The 20,902-nt window shown below is 45.4% G+C and overlaps 1 protein-coding gene across 2 annotated transcripts in view; it reads left to right on the top strand.

Moving 5' to 3' along the window:
• Window positions 1–35: 35 nt before the first annotated feature.
• Window positions 36–20,902, top strand: part of Slc7a14 (solute carrier family 7 member 14) — a 126,569-nt gene continuing 105,702 nt past the window's right edge. The window contains exon 1 of one of the 2 annotated variants that reach the window (XM_006971162.4): window positions 36–223. The gene's annotated coding sequence lies outside the window, so the exon portion shown is untranslated. The remainder of the gene's footprint in view (window positions 224–20,902) is intronic. The other variant, XM_042278881.2, reaches the window with a different exon arrangement.

Here is a 20,902-nt window from a genome sequence, read left to right as displayed (position 1 = left end):
CTGGGCTATCCACGTGACTGCAAGGAGGCGGAGATAGGCAAGCCGGAGAGCAGACTGGCAGGCGCTGGAGGGTTGCGGAGGGGTTTAGATCTGAATAATTGAGGAGCGATTCAGCAGCAGCCGCTGCCTCCTCTCTGCCTTTACCACCACCACCGCCCGCATCTCAGCTGGAAGTGCAGATCGCCGGCCATCAGCTTCCAGACCATCACCTCCAGCCTCTCTGGTGAGTGGATGCCCCCCTTCACCACAGGCTGTGCCCCCTGTGCAGCCCCTGGCTTCCCGCGACTCAGATGAACCAGCGAGCCCCAGGCACCCGAAGGGAGGAAGCGGGAACATGGCGCGGAGGTGGAGGGCGACCTATGGGAAGGGGTCTCTGGAGGAAAGAAGGAGCGAGGTCAGGGTCGCGCGGGCTCCGGCAGGGAATGGGGCCCCGGTAGCGTCCGCGATGTGGGGACGCGCGGGAGCGGGCAGGCGGGGCGCGGGCTGGCGCAGCCTCCGCCGAGGCGGGAGCGCGAGGCTGAGATGCTGGGAGTCCCGGCCACCCGGGTCTCCGCAGCCGCGGGGCCCACACTGTCCTCCAAGCCTGTGCGCGCACCTGACTGGGGTAATTGGGCTCTCGGCCTGGGACTGAGCCCTTGGAAAAAGAAGAGATGGTTTCCTGGCGGGCCGCAGTCCCAGAGGAAGGCGGGGACAGCAATCTGTCCTTTTACCTGAGCAAAACTCTTCAAAGGGACTCCAGAGGAGCCCGACGCCCCGACTAGGCTGGTGCGCCACGGGGAGCATCTGTCCCCAGCCAACCGGGACACCGTGAGGCGATGAGAAGGATGTGACGGGAGAGGTATCCGGGTACGTTGCTGCCCAGCGGCTTTCAAGAGGACTCTCGCCCGAGCTGTTTCGCCTGTTTAGTCTGGCCTTTCCCCCAGCCCCAAAGCACATTCAGTCCCCCACGAATTCCGAGGGGCAGAGTAGGGTGGCGTGGCCCCGGGCCTCCTCTCTCCCCTGAGTCACTCCTCCTCCCCCGTCAAATGTGCATTTTATATTACGATCGAAGCTGCCAAATGACTCAGAAGGGATGGAAAGAGATGAGGGGAGGTAGGAGCAGCAGGGCTGTCGCCTGTTCTCGGTACTAATCTTGCTACGTGTGCGAAACTCGGTTCATTGAGATCTTGAGTCAAGAGGCTCAAAGGATGTTCGCCTGTGTGGCGGAGGCAGTAACTGGACCGAGTAGCCAAAGGATGTGGGATACCCTGCCTCCTCTCCCGGGTCGCGGAGAGAACTAGAGAGCGGGTGAGATGTGGGGCGCTGTCCGTGGTGCTGAAAGTTGTCTGTTGGGAGGTAAATACCAGGGAACTGGTGGGATCCCCGGGCTGGCCAGCTCTCCCTGCAACTGAGATATAATCACTGTGAAAGGGCGTCGTCCGCTGTTTAAGTAGAAAACAAGTGAGGCTCCATTGCCTTCTCAGTTCTCTGCTTCCCCAGACTTGTTCTGGGTGGACGAACAAGGCCCCCCTGAAATTCCAGGATGTGACTTGGTAACTGGATGATGCCTCACTCTGCCTGACGCAAGTCTTCCGGTCCATAAAGTGTTGAAAAAGCAGTTAGGGATGTTGTCCTGAAAAACACTTCTGTGGCTTTCAGGAACCAGAGAATTGTGAGGCTACAGGAAAACAAGTGAATTCATTAAAAGGGAGTTGGATTCACCTTGTTTGGGGTTATGACTTGTCTTTCCTCTGCGCCTTCCCTCACCACCACATGTTTACATCCCCCAAACATCAGTTTTATCAGAGTGTAGGTTTGTTTCTTTAACCAGCGTCTTGTGGGTAAGGTGAAAAAAGGAGTAAGGCAATTGGGGGATGTGCAAGTTAAGAGAATATTTGCCGAACAGTCATATTAGCAGACATAGTCTGCTAGACATTGTCATCTTGTTTAAACTTCATCAACGCTGAGCCATACCTATAACACAAATGAAAAAGCTGAGGTTGGGGGTTGGAGTCACATTTTCTGCTGCTTACCTCCATGCCCAAGTTGCTTTCATGTCTTGATCGTGTACTTGACTTTCAGCAGCTGTGATGAGGAGTGGGGATACAGCAGATAACGGGGAGGGGGGGCACTTTCCCTTTCTCACACTGCTCTCTCCTAATCCTTTCTTCTGTAATCTGTTTACCTACCCGCTGTCACTCACTCCCACCCTCCCAACTGTTTTATGCTTGCTACAACTGTTCACACAACTTGAGCTCCAAGTTTATAGAAACAGGTTGGAGGCTAAACCAGCAGGCTTTCCTGGAAGGACAAGAACTAGAACACTGAATCCAGAAACCCACATATGCCTTCATATTTAGACTTGTACTTAGAGTTAGAATGGTTGTGAATAGTCAGGACCATTGTTCGACAGAAAAGAGACTGGGAGCCTGGAGGAGTCACCCTTCTCAGTCACATAATTGAAAAGTTAGCATTTAAATCCTGAAAATGTGTTCCAGAGTCAGTAAGTACCCTTCCGACTAAGCCACGAGGCCTGAAAACTCAACCAAAATGCCACATACCCAGATACTTCTCCCATCACATCCTTCTCACCACCTCATTCATGGCATTCCTGTTGGCCGGGGACAGATGCTCCCTGTGGCTCACCAGCCTAGATGATATTAGCATCCTGATATACCACAAATGTCTAACATACAGACAGTCCTCTTGGCTACTGTTTCTCTGAGAATTTTCCTCTTCTGGTTCTACTATTCCAGTACTGTCTGCCTCTGAGTACCGGAGAGACAATCAGTCCTTCTCAGTGACATGTTTCCTATAAAGCATTCACAAACAGGGATGGTGCTGTGGCTGTCCACAGCATGCCTGTGTTGTCTAGATCACTCTGACCTCGTCCAACAACATAGTTTCCCTAAAACCGATCATTCCAAGCAGCTCCCCATGACTCCAAAGGAACTTGGAAGAGGGCTACAAAATAATCTAGGCATACATAAAGATCACTAGAAGTGCTAGTATCTATAAAATGCTTCCCGCAAGTTGGGCATGATGCTAAGTCCTTTCATCTATCATTTCTTGGGGTCTTCCCAGTTCTCCCAAGTACAGAGTTTCATCAGGGATGATCCTGAGATTACTGGTCATTCTGGCAGACTCTGACATCCCATTCACTTCTCCTTGCTTCTTTTTAACAGCCTGGAGTACAAGTTCATCTTCATTCATTGGATTCCTGTAGCCATAATGACTGCACTGGCAGAGCAGACATTTTTATTCTTCTCTCATATGTTACATCCCAACTGCAGTTTCCCCTCCCTCCCCTCCCCTCAGCCTTTCTCTCATCTCTCCTCTCCCCCAGATCCACATCCCCTCCATCTCCCCTCAGAAAAGAGCAGGCCTCCCAGGAACATCAACCAAACACATATATTCTACAATAAGACCAGAGACATACCATCACATAAACGCTGAATGAGGCAACTCAGTAGGAGGAAAAGGGTCCCATAAGTAGGCAAAAAGAGCAAATTCCCCCACTCCCACTGTTAGGAATCCCACAAGAACACCAAGCAACCCAGCCATAACATATATACAGAGTATCTAGGTCGGACCCCTACAGGCTCCCTGATCTGCGAGCCCTCACAAATTCCAGCCAACTGATTCTGTGAGCCATGTTCTTGTGGTGTTCCTGACCTCTTTAGTTGCTCCAATCCTTCCTCCCTTTCCTCTGCTTGACTCCCCAAGTTCTGCCTGATGTTTGGCTGTGGGATTATGCATCAGTTCCCATCAGTTGCTGGATGAAGTCTCTCTGCTCTCTTTGATGGGGATTCTGCTGGGCTCTGGTCCCAAAACACTCTGCAGGCAGGACAAAGTGTAGGTCAAAGGTTTTGTGACTGAGTTAGTGTCCCAATCCTTCCACTTGAGGCCTTGCCTGGTTACCGAAGATGGCCAGTTCAGACTTCTTGTCCCCATTAGGAGTCTTTGCTAGGGTTGCTCTTGTAGATTCCATGGAGTTTCCATTGCACTAGGTCTCCACCTCAAATGCCCCCCCCATTCCAGTCATTTCTCCCAGTTTTTTCTCCTCCCATCCCTCTTGTTCCCAACCTCACCTGCCCCAGAACACCCATGAAATCTATTCCATTTTCTCTTTCTGGGGAGATCCTTACATCCCCTCTTAAGCCCTCCTTATTACTTAGCCTTTCTGAGTCTGTGGACCATAGCATGATTACCTGTCACTTTATAACTGACATCCACTCACAAGTGAGTACATACCACATTTGTCTTTCTGGGTCTGTGGACCACAGCATGATTACCTTTCACTTTACAGCTAATATCCTCTTTATAAGTGAGTACATACCATGTTTCAGAGTAGACATTTTACACTGAATTGATAGTTCTATCTTGCTCTAAAACTTAGCTTAAAAATTCAAATTCAATCCAAGTGGCACTGAAATGCAGATGGGTTCATTAGCCCTTCCTTAGAGAGCCCCAGATGCCTTCTTAGTGCTATTGCCAACATTTTACTTCTGCCCCTTCTAGGCCCAGTTAAGGCATAACTCATATTACATTCATATTAAATAACTTCATAAGCCTAAAGATGCTATTGAAGGGGTATTCTGGGTCCTGTGAACCATGATCATAAACTGTCTGGAACCTCTCTATCCATAGTCACTAGCTACATAACCCATTTAAAGTCCAACTGTAACTAAAATATTTTGACACCAGTATCTCATATTTCAAGTGCTCAATAACCATCGGCGACAAATGACTACCTTATTGGAAAGGGCAGAACTTTTCCATCATCGCAGAGGGTTCTGTTGGACAACGCCACTTCCAAGAGTGGGGGAAAAACCCTCACAGCAACAAAGAACTAGGCATTGAAAAGAATTAAGGACTTAAGACTCTCTTTGAAGCTCCTGACAAGGAAGGAGACAAGCATACTTGTACCTCCTATGTCTCTAGCAGCCCAAAGATGGGCGGGGTGATCAGCAGCTAGCCAGGAGCTACATGTCTGCTCGAGTTGCTGGTAGCCTCAGCAGTCTGCTTGCCGTGGATTCTATGTGGGTTGATGGTTTGGTTTGGTTTGGTTTGGTTTGGTTTGGTTTTCTGAATTTCAACTTAGAAGTAACCTTACTCTTGTCTAGAATTCAAGTACAACAGCTTAGTAATGGGTGTCTACCTTATCTTAGCAAGTATCTTGTGATAAACATGGAAATAATAGATGTCTTGGAACCAATGGTAAGCATGCCAGTTGATGACATTATAGACCTTCCTAAAGCCCCCTTCCTTCATCTGTAACATTGATGGGATTTCCATAACTACCTCCAAACAGCTGTAGTAAGACTGAGAGACAGCTAGATGAAGGTACCTCTAAGGAGTGTGGCTGAATGCAATTGTTGATTATTACATACACATATGGTACAGACTATGCCCAAACAGGGTAGCTCAAGTTGAAGAGCTTCTGGGTGTTTTTAATCTTTCATTTGAATGCATTTTGACTTTATTTTCATTTTCATTGAAAAGTAGAATGATGGATTTGAATTTTTGATTGCTTAGATTTCTGATTGGTTAGGTTCTATTAATAGAAACTGTGCACTGTTTGTAGTTTAGTTTATTTGAACCTGAACATGTTCTTCTCAGAAAAAAAAAGTCATTAACTGAAGGGTCATAGTGTCTTGAAGAAAACTGCTGTGACATTAAGGATTCAGAAATAACACAAAAAAATGTATTGTGGGTATTCCTCAGTGCAAATGGGTGAGAGGGATAATTTAAAAGAAATGTTTTATTACTAGTGAATTGAGCTTCATAAATGAGTATGAACAACGGTAATTCTATTTCATGCATTGATTAAACCAAAAGAAAAGGCGAAAATCTATTTCTTCAACTGAATTCTTGGGGCTGCAGTAAGTATTCTGGCCTTAGATAGGAGCTTTGGCAACATGGATTCTCTAGTGAAACCTGTGTCAGTCGTGAGTAGAACTTGAGAATCCAGCTAGTGTGGCCTCCCAACTTTGCTTAGTGCCTACCCCTGCACCTTGCCTGGTGCTGTCCGTGCCTCGAGTAGGAGTACTTTTTATATGCAGCCATGGCTTGTTTCACACTTGATACTTAGGTCTTCCCCTCTTTTAACACTAGGCTAACACGGACTCAGATTCCATAGAAGATAAGCCTGTAAATAAAATTCCTCCAGCAGATGATTGCTTTTTAAAAGTATATATAATACTAATTCTTTAGGAATTTCGTATATGCATGCAATGTGTTTGATCATATTCACTGTCTTCCCCACACTCCTGCCCTCGGCTCCTCATAGATCTACCCACTACCACCCCACTCCTCCCAACTTGATTCTGTAAAAAGTCAGATAATGCTTCATTGTGTTTGTTAGAGCTGTTGTTCATCTTGAAGACTCAGTGAAGCCATTTGCTGATTTATCTGCTGTCCTCCTCTCTATCAGCAGAACACCTAGGAAATGAAAGTGAGATTGGTTAAAAGACATCAGACTCTGCCAGGTCACTTCCTTCCTTGACAATTCAGTCTGACAGAGATGGGTAGTGGCTTACAAGATGCTCCGCCAGGGAGATCATTCGGACACACTTAGTCCCAGGTGGTGGCCGAGCATGTCGTTCTCAGGTCCTTTTTACACATAATATTACTAAAGGAAAACCATATTATGAAAAACTGATGACCCTGACCTAGTAAATCATTTTTGTTTAAGCAGTAAGTAACTTTAGTTGAGTGTCAATTATTCAAATAGTACAAAGTGTTTATTTTGTGGATGGGCCTGGATTTTCTAAAAGGGGAAATGCTGTTACCCAGAGCTGAAAAGAGTTCAGTATCCCATTTCTGTTAATTAATAAAATTCTCTGATTTTTTTATATTGAAGGAACAGAGAATTGAAAGTTTAGTTCTGACACTGCTCTTGAGAGTATGCCATCATCCATTTAATCAATAATGTAATTGAAAGTCTTGTCCTGGCACAGGAGCAAGGTGGCAAGGGTACTTGAAACTCTTAGAGCCTGGCACATTGGGACTGAAAAGTATTTGTCGAATTCAGGTTATTATTTATATAGTTATATAGGTGCTGGCCATATACTCAGCTCAAGAAATGAGTTTTGGGGGCTAGAGAGACAGCTCTGTGGTTAACCAGGGTACTTGCTCTCGCAGAGGTCCTGGGTTCAGTTCTCAGTACTAATAGGTTAGTTCACAATCATTCTTAACTCCAGTTCCAAGGAATTCAACTCCCTTTTCTGGTCTCTGCAGACACCAGGCACACCCATGGTGCACAGATATACATGTAGGCAAAACATTTCTACACATAAAATAAAATCAATCTTTAAAAAAAAGAGAGAAAGAAAGAAATGAATATTACTCAGGCTGAGGAGTAGGCTCAGTGAGTAAAGTATTTGCTGCACAAGAATGAGGGACCGAATTTGGTCTCCAGGGCCCATGTAGAAGCCAAACATGGTGACATGTGCCTGCAATCTCAGAGCTGGGCGAGGGGGATGAAGAGAGATCCTCAGGTGACAATCAGTGAATTCCAAATTCAGTAAGAGATCCTCTCTCAAGAACTGGGACAGGGGAGCAAGAGAAAAAGACATGCCACATCAGCCTCGGGCCTTTACCTGTGTGTGTACCCTCACACACACATGCACACGCATGCATGCACACCACACACACAGAAAGAACAAAAAAGGGTGTTTTTCATGGTACAAGCTTTTAACAAATAAAACAGGACACAAACATAGACCATCATATTTTACTCTGATTTTCCTAGACCCTCAGTGGGTCACAGGAGGTGATAATGGCCGAGACAGACTGCTCCTAAGAAATACGTATTTTGGCATTCTCAAAGGACAGGGGACATATATGAGGTACGGGGTCTTGAATTGATGAGGCGACATCATAAGTTCCAAGCTTAGACGGAGTAGTCTACAACCTTTTTCCACTTTTCCACTCCACTTGTTTTCTTGAGAGAGCTTTAGGCCAGCGTTCACAATAGTGGCCGGAACTGCTGTTGTTCTGAATTCAGAAGAAGCACAGTGTGACGTGGAGGCACAGCCACTAGCTGTGGAGAGCGCTGCAGTCTGGTGGGTCACAGGAGAGCACCCTTTTTCAAGAAGGACGAGGTCTGCCTTTAAGGGTGTTTACTGCAGGGTGTTGAGGAATATATTCTAGTCCAGCTGGTCAGTTAAAAAAATGCTCAGAGTTAATTGATTCCCATTTGCCAAAGGAAAAATACTCTTACCCAGTAAACCAAATTACAAATGAGCAGGCTGGTTTCTATAGCCCTTTGTTTTTTATCCCCTTTGTTTTAGCAGTAAATAAAAAACAACTGGATCCAGGTGTTGAGCATTCTGCAGACACAATGGTCATCCTAATTTGTCTTCACTCATTGTTTATCAGAGATTTTTATCTCTACCAAATTATCATTATACTGCTATTTTGTAACAACCACATAATCCAGCTCTCTGACTTTATACCCACAGAAATTTAAGCTAATCGCAGTTATCCAAGTTAATGGCAGAGGCGGAAGCAAGACACAGGCTCCTCTCTCTACACCCACTACATCTTTAAACGTCATATATCTTCCCATTAGTCATGACAACTCATTTAGGCAGCAAGATTAGTTCCTTCTACTAAACTCTTATCCAAGTAGAAAGTGGAAGAATCAGATTTTTGTTTCTCTCTCTCTCTCTCTCTCTCTCTCTCTCTCTCTCTCTCTCTCTCTCTCTCCCTCCTCTCCCTATTTCTCCCTCTGTGTGTGTGAGTGTGTGTGTTGGGGGAGTGTACACATGTGTCATGATGTGTGTGTAGAAGTCAGAGTACTGTTCTCTCCTTCTGCCTAATCCACCTCAGGTGCCTCTACCCACTGAGCAATCTCACTGGTCTTGGAAGTATAGGATTTTAGATAAAGCCAAGGACCAAGGACTTCAGGATCTGTACTCTGCTTTGTGATACATATAAAATCAAAGTTCATATTTTTATGTAATTATTGTTGGAAGGACTGGCATTTCATGCTAATTCTTTACTCCATAAGGGTGATGATGCTAATGATTACACTGACTACATCCCTAAAAGAAGAGTGTCCCTATGGTAAAGCTGAGAAAACCTAAATCCAAAGTAAATAGCCTATCAATTTCATATATCTAACAAGTATGTTCTATTAGCCCCCGGGCTGCATCTCCCCGCAACACACAGAAGACCATGATTCTCTAAAACAACTAATGTTGTTTTTAAGCCCCTTCACACCTAAGTGCCTTCTCTGGTGTATCTACTCTACCTTCATTTTCTGGATGGATAAGCAACCAAGAAAGTCTATGGAATTCTTGTCTGTGGTCTGATGGTGGTGTGGGCATCTTCATGTCTTTCTGGGAGACAGCCTATAGCCTTCTACAATTGATGCCATGGCCCAGTTGTTTCAATCCCTTAGCAGTGCAGGTTGGTGCTCCCCGGTCTCCTGTGTGCAATGAAACTGCTCTTGTGCCTTTCCCTCGGAAAATGTGGGCAGCTGCATCACGAGTCATTGTGTATGGTGGTACAGGAGCCAGCACCATCTATGCTCCAAAAGTCAGCCCTGACGTCTTCATTGTCTAGTGGGATCTTCCAGCCTCTGCTTCGGAAGTTTTTACTAAGAGTAACAATCTAAACAGCTTTTAGGGCAGAGAGCAAGACGTCTTTGAGAATCATTTTCTAGAGATGGGATTCGGTCAAGAATAAAACCTGTCACTAATTTAGTCATAATTGAGATAATTGAGATACGGACTGAACTTTGTGACTGTGGACTTTAATGTGTTCTGTATCCGCTAATGGTCACTCAGAAGTTAATGTGGCAAGTCAAGCAACTGAGGAAGCACTGGTGGGAAGTGTGTGTGTGTGTGTGTGTGTGTGTGTGTGTGTGTGTGTGTGTGTGTGTGTGTGTGTGTGTTTTCCAACTTAGTACAGTAGCACTATGTCTCACCAAAAGTCAATTAGAGGATGCATAAGCCAGCTTGTCTGTGCGGGTTTTTGTTCCTTTTGGCATGTGAGATGGTCTGTATGTCTGGTTTCCTTCTCAACTTCAAAATGTCCTGGCTCTAAAATTTGAGCCAGCATCACTGAACTTCTCTAAGAGTTAGATTTCTTTGTCTTCTGGGAAAATGGTTCAGTCACTAAGGTGTTTGCCAGGCAGGCGTGAGGCCCTGAGTTCAGTCCTCAGAATCTACATAAACGCTTGGTGTGGTGGCATCACTTGTGGTCCCAGTGCTAGGGAGGCAGAGGCGGGCAGATCCATCCCTGGAGCTCAGTAGCCAGCTGGCCTAGCCAAACCATCAAGTTGGAGAAAAACTAGAGACTAAAAAATGAGAGACTATCTCAGAAAACAAGATGGAGAGTGACTGAAGAAAACACCTCTGGTTGTCCTCTGTCCTACATACACATACACACACATAAACACACATACTCATACACATAAACACACATAGACACACATACACATAAACACACATATACACACACATACACACATACACACACATAAACACACATACGCATACACATTAACACACATACACACACATACACACACACATACACACATACACATAAACACACATATACACACACACATACACACACACACACACACACACACACACACAGATTATAGAATCTGTCCCTCATCTTACAAAAAGACCAATGAGAACAGCTGTTCAAGCTTCTCACAGACTATGAAACCTATGTAAAGGAAAAGGTGTGTTTTTATCTTTTGTAATGAACTCTGAACTAGGGTCATCAATTAAATCAATGCCATTAGCGTTGAGAAAAATCTAGGACCTACACTTGCTAGTCTGGAAAGTTGTGCCTGTGCGGGAGGCTTCCTGGTCTCTTCGGAAACCAATAGTTCTCAGGCTGGGCACTGTTACCTCCCTAGCAGGCGTTTTCAGTTTTCACAGACTCTCGTAGTCACTGTTCTACTGCTGTGAAGACACCATGACCAAGGGAACGCTTATGAGTGAAACTGGGGTCTGCTTACATTGTCAGAGGTCTAGTCCATTGTAACCATGGTGAGGAGCTTTGGTGGCACGCAGGTAGGCATGGTGCTGGGGAAGTAATGAGAGATACATCCTGATCTTCAGGGAGAGAGACTGGGCCTGGCATGAATTTCTGAAACCTCAACGCCCACCCCCAGTGACAAAATCCCTTCAGCAAGGACACACCTACTCCAATGAGGACACACCCCCTAATCCTTTCCAATAGTGCCACTCCCTGGTGACTAAGCATTCAAATACATGAGCCTGTGAGGCCATTCTTCAAACCACCACAGACACTGAAGAGAGAGAATTCACCAAGTATACAGTGTACAAAACAAGCCTTCAAAATAAGGCTTGTTCCATGCAAAATGTTAGACACACTCTCCTCCCTTCACAAGGACTGTTCAAAACTCTGTGGTGCTCATGGCCTCAAACCATCTGTTGATACAGAGAGAATTTACTCTTGGTCTCCTCCCGGAGGTGAGATCCATCCATGGTTGTATGAAATTTAGAACAACTCGGAAGCTCTGCCAGGCTCCCAGTGATTTTATTAAGAAGTTTAAAAAAAAAAAGTCAGAAATCAGTATTTTTAAAAATCACCCTTAGGACTGACAAGATGGCTCAGTGAGTAGAGACCACTCATGACAACCTGAATTCAATCCCAGGGACCCACATTATGGAAGGAAAAAACTGACTTCTGGAGTCTACACACATGCCATGGCACATGTGAACTAGAACATAAGTGAGTGCACATGTACACATACAAAAATTTTACAGAAAAGAATAAAATCAGCTTCTAAGAGCATCTACAAGAAGCCCTGTCCAGTTTCAACAGAGTCAGAGTCCTAATAAGTTAGCACGATGTGAGGCCTAATTTAAAGGTTTGGATTTAGGACCCAAAGTAGTAGGTCATAGTTCTGAAAAATACCCTCTTTACAGTTTACTGAAGAAATATTGGTTTATGGCATTTCTTTATGATGCAGAGTTAGCTGGAAAACCAAACCTTGGGCTCCTTCCTTCTAGATCCCAGCAGTGACGCAGCAGTGGTGTGGGCATGGGCGGCAGCTGGGTATACATGTTACATGCTATAATACACGCTATGATGGGCAGCAGCTGGGTACACATGTCACATGGTGTAATACACGCTATGACGGGCATGGGCAGCAGCTGGGTACACATGTCACATGCTGTAATACACGCTATGATGGGCAGCAGTTGGGTACACATGTCACATGCTGTAATACACGCTATGACGGGCATGGGCGGCAGCTGGGTACACATGTCACATGCTCTAATACACGCTATGACGGGCATGGGTGGCGGCTGGGTACACATGTCACATGCTGTAATACACGCTATGACGGGCATGGGCGGCGGCTGGGTACACATGTCACATGCTGTAATACACGCTATGATGGAGTTTCTGGAGACCAGAGAAGAATTCACCTTCTCAGAAGACATGAGTTGTTTTAAAGTCTGGGTGATTTGTACTGTTTTCTTGGGTAGGTAGGTGAGAAGGAAGACTGCTGAGGAGGTGGGAACTATGGGGGTTCCAGCCCTGTAAACAGCGATGGCACACACATGGACTGAGGTGCAGCCTTGGGAATGGTAGGAGAGCCTATTGGAAGGAGTCTCGAGAGAGCTGACTGCAGCTAGGGCGGGCTGTTCATGCAGCCCGGAGGTTAGCCTTGGAATAGGGTTTTTAATAGGAGTTTTGGGGACACAGTTGGAGCCAAATCTAAAGGGCAGTTTGCAGCAGACACCAGAGTCAGAGTCCAGCATAGAATGAGAAGGAACTTCAGAAACCATCTCGGACAGCTCCTTTCCCTGTTTACAGCTGAAGGTCCTACCATCCAGAGACACGAGTTAAGTGTGGTCAGCCACAGTTAGCTCCTGTGTAAGGACTGGGCCTCTGCTGCTGATGAGCTCTGCCTGCCCTGCAGTGCAGTCAGGAATCACACTCATCACCTGACATAATCCGGTGACAGAATGATGTTAAGTACCAAAGAGGCTCTAAGCTTTCTACTGCTTGATATTATGATATGGTTCCAGCCAGGCATGGTGGTGCACACCTTTAATCCCAGCACTTGGGAGGCAGAGGCAGGTGGATCTCTGTGAGTTGGAGGCCGGCCTGGTCTATAGAGTGAGTTCTAGGACAGCCGGGGCTACACAGAGAAACCCTGTCTCAGAAAAAAAGAAAAAGGAAAAAAAAAAGGAAGGAAGGAAGGGAGGGAGGGAGGGGAGAGGAAAGGAAGAGAGAAAGAAAGAAAAGAAAAGAGAGAGAGAAAGAAAGAAAGAAAGGAGGGAGGGAGGGAGGGAGGGAGGGAGGGAGGGAGGGAGGGAGGGAGGAAAGAAAGAAAGAAAGAAAGAAAGAAAGAAAGAAAGAAAGAAAGAAAGAAAGAAAGAAAGAAAGAAAGAAAGAAAGAAAGAAAGAAAGATGTTTCCTTCCCTACAGCCTGGAACAGATCAGGTCCCTGGCTGTGCCCACATGAGAGCATTCTCTTCAGAAATGCTGACAAGCAGCACACAGCATGCTGGCGTGCTTCTCTGGCCCCAGCTCACGTACCCTCCTCTGCCTCTTCGCATCAGACTGACAAGGATTACGGAGGCACAGCCTGAACAGACGGCATCTTAATCTCGGGTGATTTTGTAAATAATATGCTGTCTGTGCTTGCGTACTGATGATCACAGCCCATTTTCTAGATGAGAGAGCCTTCAGGAAGATGAAGCAGCCTGTGCCCAAGCACATCAGACACAGACTCGCAGATTTCAGAGCTCCAGTGCGATCTGTGCCACAGCTAAATTCGAATAATTTATCCGAGTTTACGGTCTGAGATTTCTCGTCTCAGTCAAGTCGGTCTGTGCACACTTAGGATGCTGAGACCATTTGTCTCCTACTCTCCCTTTCTTTTCTTGCTATTGTTCTTCTGCCTGTAAGCCAACCTGTGTTCAATACAAACTGTCTAAGCTAACAAACTCACTTTACAGGAATAAGAACCAAGGCCAAGAGAAGGGAAGCCATTGGCCCACATTTTCATAGTTAGAGCAGGGTAATAGCTAAAACTCTACTCCCCTAGGATGGCACATTTCCCTCTGCAACAAACTGTTTTAGCCCAGGCAGAGAAAACAGCATTTTCTCAGTCTCAAATCCTCTTCCCTCTCATTACCCAGTGTAGCTGGAGTTTTCTTTAGTCCTGACCAGGCCCGCAGCCGCTCAGACCCAAATAAACACACAGAGACTTATATTAATTAAAACTGTATGGCCTGATGGCCCAGGCTTCTTGCTAGCTAAATCCTACATCTCAAATCAACCCATTTCTATAAATCTATACCTTGCCACATGGCTCGTGGCTTACCAGTATCTTCATGTTTCTCTTAGCGGCAGCTGGCAGCATCTCCTGACTCAGCCTTCCTGTTCCTAGAATTCTCTTCTCTCTTTGTCACGCCTATACTTCCTGCCTGGCTACTGACCAATCAGCACTTTATTTATTAACCAATCAGAGCAACACATTCACAGCATACAGAGCGATATCCCCTCTCAGAATGGATGTTGATGTCAACTACATGGTGTCCAGAGGTTCGTGCAGAATTTTGTCATAATGCTACAGCCTCTTAGCCACCATTCTGTATCACTCCATCCATCACACAAAGGAGCTGTTAAGAAAAGACTTAACGCATCTGGTGTATTGGGCCTAGGATCACAACAAAATAGTATACACACAGAGAAAGAGGCCAGAGTCCGTGAGAATCCAGCAAAGTTCATGCCAAGTTCATGGTAAGGTTAGTAGAGATCAAAAGTTAAGTAACTGAGTCACTTTTAAAAGTCATGCAGTGACCAAGAAAGAGGAACAAAACAACTCTAGAGTCTTCTTTATTTTGGAAGCAAGACATTTTACCTAAATTAACCAGCATAATGCATTTCATTAGTATATACAAATTTATGCTGATAAAAGTTTTCTGACCTGTGGAACTAATATCTTATGTCTGTCTAAATGATTTTTGAGGAATCATTTTAAGGTAAAATTTAGATTGTATGGAAAAGAGAATGGTAAAAAAAATTTAAATTAGCTTGTCAGGCAGGCCTTTGTAGAGTCAGAATTGTCTCAGAAACTTATTATGTACAAAAACTTGTCTCAATCAGGCCTGCCGAGAGTGATCTCCCAGAACAGAATCAAGCCATGCTCACCAAGCCTCAGAGACTGACTTGTGTATTACTAGATGCTGATCTCACCATGAGGGTTGGTGTCACGGGTGCTGTCAGGGTCCTCTTCCTAGGAGTGAAAGTTGCCCTGAACAACCTCAGAACTGACGGAGTTTTGTGGATTATCATGAAGAAGCCATCCCAGAGGTGGGGTGCCTCCTGCCAGGAGACATCTCTTGCACTTGGTGCTGAGTCTCTGTGTCCCACTTCAGAGGATGCTGTGATCTGGCCTTGCTCTGAACAAACATGCGTCAGACTTATCCTGTTAGACACCTGCACATGGAACCCTGACATTTGAAATTTAATATCAAAAACAGTCCCAGGCTGGTAATGACTCATCTTCAAAATACAGATGGAAGTGACTCTCGTGTTTTGTTTTTTTTTTAAAATCAGACAACACTGTTACTTCTAAAACAGGCCAAATAACCATTCTGACTATTTTATTTTGCTCTTGTGCTGACCAGTTATCCTGATGCCAAAAAGGAATAAACTATGCAGACAGTCTGGGATTGATTTCAGATTCTGTCCTAGTCACAACACCTTTGACACACTTCCCAGTATCAGAATGCAGAGGAAGAAAATATCTGAATGAGTATAGGCTGCTGTGCCAGAAATAAATTCCTAACATAGACAACTAAAATACGCCACTATAGAGATTAACCATCAAAATAGAAACAAGACATTTTTGCTTCAGTACAATCTTAGTGTGTATACTCTGTTTTTCTAGCCTAAGTATAAACGAATACTACGTGCTATCATGGTGCGTGGAAGTCTAACACTTGGGAGGCTAGATTGGAGGCCTAGATTGGATGGCAGGAGGATTATGAATTAGAAGTCAGCCTGTGCTACATTGTAAAATCTTATCTAAATATATACATACATACATACCTCACTAGCCAATGGAACATTATGATGTCATCTCTTCATGCAAGAAACTTCACAATGGCATGAAACTAAGTGTCCTTAGACTCAAGGACAGTTAAGTAGCCATGTCATAATGCTTCTGATAATCTTAGCAATTACATTTACATTTACTCATTCATCTCTGAAATAAGTATTGCTGTTTCCGTTCACAAAATAGAGCATCAGAGAGTTTCAATGACTAAGGTCAGGTCTCACAGCCCATGAATTAGAGTTGAATTCATACCACATTATCAGATGCCACAGCCCACCCATCTATCCTTCCCACCCTTGCTTTGAACTCTCTCTGAAACAGATTGCTCCAATTGTAGCTCATTGATGACATGAGAAAAAGAATAACTTACAAGCTTATTACTGCCTTAGCAGAGAATGAGACCCAGGTTTCCAAAGATTTGGGCAAGTCACACTGTTTCTAAGACTCCAGTCACTTTATCTAGGAGAAAAATGGTCTCTTTTTTCATTTATTTATGAATTTATTTATTCATTCATCCATTAAATGGTCTTTAAAAATGAAATTACCATGAAAGACACACTGTTAATAAAAATAGGCGCCACACTCCATGGCGTTTTTGCTAAAAGGAAAAATAACATGAAACCCCAGCCCTCCAGTCCAGGATCTGTGGAGGAGGACACTCGCAATCCAAGCTTTTGGTGTCAGGTCTTAATCAAGGAGGCATTTCAGTTCTTCTTCTGTAACTGCTAAAGAAACAAGTCAGGACTCACAAAGCAGAGACTTGGGTTCAAGAATCTTATAAGTAAGATTTGTGGAAAATAGATTTTCCCGTATCAGTAATGCACACTGTGTTTTTAGACTCAACTTGCTATTCTAGAAGCTCGGGATATACTCAAGTGTGCCAGCGACTCATTTCTTATAGGCAAAGCAATAACTCAACACAGAAGGCAGATGAGCAGTGGTGGGAGACGGGAGGCAGAGGGGTATCCAGGCCCAACCATCAGGAACTTGGGGGTTTGTTTTATTTGTGAGAACTGTGAAGTTTCGTCTGCTGGTGGAGTGAACACTGGGTGAGTGTTCATTTCCTCTCCTGCTGATGTGGTAAAATACTCTTATTGTGGTGCATGGTCCAGATTATAGTCCCTCATGGTGGGGAAGTCCTGTCAGCTGGAGCTGGAGGGAGCTGGTCATAGGGCTCTGTAGTCAAGATGCAGAGGGGCAGCAATGCCTGCCTGCCTGCCTGCTGCCTGCTCACCTGCCTGCCTGCCTGCCTGCTCACCTCCTCCACTGGGTGCAGTCCAGGACTCACCTGTTGGGGAGTAAGTGGTCCCCCACCATTAAGATGGCTCTTCCACATCATTTAACATATTCAATGCAACCCTCCATAAGCATGCCAGAGGCCCGTCTCCTGAGTGAGCCTAGCTGACAATTAGCACCAACTATCAAGGCAAAAGACTAAAGAAACTTGAGTCAACAAGTACAGGAGAGGAGAGAGATTACACTCTTTCTGCGGTGCCTTTCCTTAAAGGGAAGGCAGGAGGAGAAGGCTGGGACTGACTGCAGGGCAGTGACAAGGGAACGTGCTTGTTCTTTCCGCCATCAAAGCTTCACCAGTGACTTGAACAAGTACACATGAATAAATGGGTAAATGGCCAGCGCTTCTCAGTAGCGAACCAGTCCATCTGTTGCCAATTTCCAGAAATCAGATGTGAGGCCACCATCATGAAGCCATTAACTAATGGATTTTCCTTTACCACGCCTGGAGGCCTAATTTGTAAACAAGAGCCACACTGGGACTTTCAAGGTGATTTTCTCCTCAGGCAAGGCACATCAAAGCTTTTCCTCCCATAAGACCAAAAACAAACAAAAATCAAAAGGAAGCCACTGTCAACAGAAAATAGGATCATTTCCAGCCTGAGCCCACATGGCTCTGTGCTCACACGGCTCCGTGCTCACACAGGGCAGGCCAGGCTCTACTCAAAAATCAGATGATATACATCCCAGTGGACATTCAAGGTCCCACTCATAGCGTGTTTGAGATGCATCACTCAAGGTCATCTGTTTCGACTCACTGTAAGTGCTAAAGCAAAACTCTCAAGGTATTTATTTCCTTTTTTTAAAGACTTATTTTATTTTCAATTGTGTGCATGTATGTTCAACTGTGTGTGGATGTACGCTTGTAAGTGCAGGTGCCCATGGAGGCCAGAAGAGGGCATCACAGTCTCTGAAGCTGGAGTTAGAGCCGTTGTGAGCCACCCTACACCAGTGCTTGGAACGGAACTCAGGTCCTCTGCAAGAGCAGTACATGCTCTTAAACACTGAGCCCTCTCTCCAGTCCTCTGCTTTATCTTTAAATAAACTGTAGTTCAATACTTGCCAGAATTTGCTTTGGGGTCAGCTGTTTGTTGCATGACAAGCTCAATGGCTGTAAAACTAATAAAACTCATATCTCCTGGTCATTGGATTCTGACTGAGGTGGTAAGTCTAGAAGGGTTTGTGACTGGACGGTGACAGCAGACTTTGACAAGAATGAATGAGGTACATTTTGGAGGAGGCAGAGGAGAGAGCCTAGGAATGGTCAGGTCAGAAGAGCCAATTGGATATTGTGTAAGAGAAAGAACACCTCCCATCTTGTAGGACTTGAGGCCTCTGTGTCTTTGTAGGGTACTGGGGACCATTTTTACCCGTGTATTTGAGAAGAGCCCCCAATGTTCTCAGAAAGCTCAAGCATGCCCCTCCCTCCTTGGCTTTACAAGGAGGCCCCTTTCTCTCTTATCTAAGGAGCCACTTTACTTCTGAAGCAGTTGGAGAGGATGAACAGAGTTGCAAGGGGAGGGGGGGAACAGATTAACTTGGCATACCTAGAACCAAGAAAATACCAGAAAGGTGGAACTGGGCAGGGGTCCCATCCTAGCCCTCCAGTAAGGAGAGGTTGGCCTCACGGACTACAGATGCTTTGTCTCCCTGGTCCTCTGACTATCCAGCTGCAGGACAGGAAGACAGCCACATGTCTTAGCTCTTTCTAGCTGGAAAGAAGCAAATTGTTAAAGATGTATTTTCTGGACCATGTGCCATTCGGCTCAGTTCCAACATGTGCTTCTAGGGACTAGCTTTCGTCCATTTACATTTCTACTCTTTACTTCTTGTTTTTTCCTGTTACTTTCTCACTGTGGTATGTCCCCCTCTTCCAAGGTCTTCTTCATTTTCTAGCAATAGCAGGGAAGCGGCTGCTTCTTCAAGACAAGAAGCTGAGGCCTGCATTATCCAAAGGACAAAATGGCATGAAGGCCAAGCCAACAACATTCGGTGGGTGACCCCACCCTGGTACTAGCAAGGAAAAGTGAACTCCCCTCCCTTCTGACTTAATTTTTAAAATGTCCTTTCCTTTAGCAAGCTGCAGGCTCCCAGATAGTCTGTACAACTCTCCTCACTGCCTAGAGTCCTACCAAGATGACTATTGTTGCTCCCTTTTCCTAGGAAAAGAGGAGAATGATGTCTGCAAGTCTTATTCTAAGAGTACTTGGAAATGAGCCCCACGCACACACAAACATGCGTGCTCTAGTCCTTGGCCTCTTGCTACAGTGGCCCTGTCTAACTTTGGTCTGCTCGGATTCAGCAGGTCAGAAGAACCATGGCTCCTCATTCTCAAGGAAAGGGTCAGACTCTGAGTGGACAGTGACATCTTCTGTTCCCTGATCTGCATCAGCACTGGAGAACCTTCTCATCCTTGCCTTGCTCAGCTGCCCTGGAGCCAAGCTCAGGCAGGGTCTCCCCAGCCTTCCTGCATCTTCCTGCATCCTCCTCCAAGCCCCACTTTCCCACACAGTGCTTGGACACCTGCCTTCTTATGCCGGCCTGGTTCTCTCTCCTCCTGCCCACAACGTAAAGGAAGTCAGAGGTGTCCTCCTGACTATCTAAGATTCTGCAGGAAGAAACAGATTATTGAGTTACAAGGAATGCTTAAACTAAATAAAGCATTGCACTTGGTTCCTGAGACAGGTCCATGGAAACGGTGGAGAAAGTGCATTGTGAGCAAGTGCTTTGCAAAGTACGAGTTGGATTAACATTAGAGATCGGCCTGGTCGCCTAGAGCAATAGCAGTAAATGTGTCTGTCCTCATTTTTTGTCCTGTTGCTGTGATAAAATACCCTGATAAAAAGTAACTTAGGGGAGCAAAGATTTATTTCAGCACACAGTTCCGGGCCATGATCCATCACCGTGGGGAAGTCCCCGGCACAGGAACTTGACATCTGGCCATGTCATTTCCACAGTGAAGAGCAGAGAACTAGTGAATGCATGTGTGCTTAGTGTCAGTGAACTTTCTCCACTCTTCCACTGTCCAGGGCCCCAAACCAGGGACAGTGCTGCCCAGTCCTGGACTTGGTCTTCCCACATCAATTAACAACCAAGAAAATGTCCTCACGGACTTGGCCAACCTAATCTAGACAATCACTCACTGAGACTCTCTTCCCAGGGGTTTCCAGGTTGTGTCAGATAAGAAATTAAACTGATCACCCCATCGTCTTAATCTAGAATGTACCAGGCGTTTCATACCACTAACATGAATTGGAGAATGACCCCACAGGTCAGGAATTATCACCCTCAATTTTCAGACAACAGAACTATGACTGAAGGTAAGGAAGACCTGTAACCAAGTAGGCAAAGCCAAAGATCTGATTTCAGAGACTGCATAGCCCAAACACAAACATCATAAAACAAGACCCAAACCAGTCAGCCAGAGGAAGATTCCTGTCTCTGGAGTTCTAGGACTACTGCCTCTCACTAGCTGTGTGGCCCTACACACACTGGGTTATACATTTCCTTGCCTGTGAAATGAGATCTCCAGGCCTGACCCTG

Source organism: Peromyscus maniculatus, chromosome 6, assembly GCF_049852395.1.
Source record: "Peromyscus maniculatus bairdii isolate BWxNUB_F1_BW_parent chromosome 6, HU_Pman_BW_mat_3.1, whole genome shotgun sequence".
NCBI lineage: Eukaryota > Metazoa > Chordata > Mammalia > Rodentia > Cricetidae > Peromyscus > Peromyscus maniculatus.
This window is presented reverse-complemented; position numbering and strand designations above follow the sequence as displayed.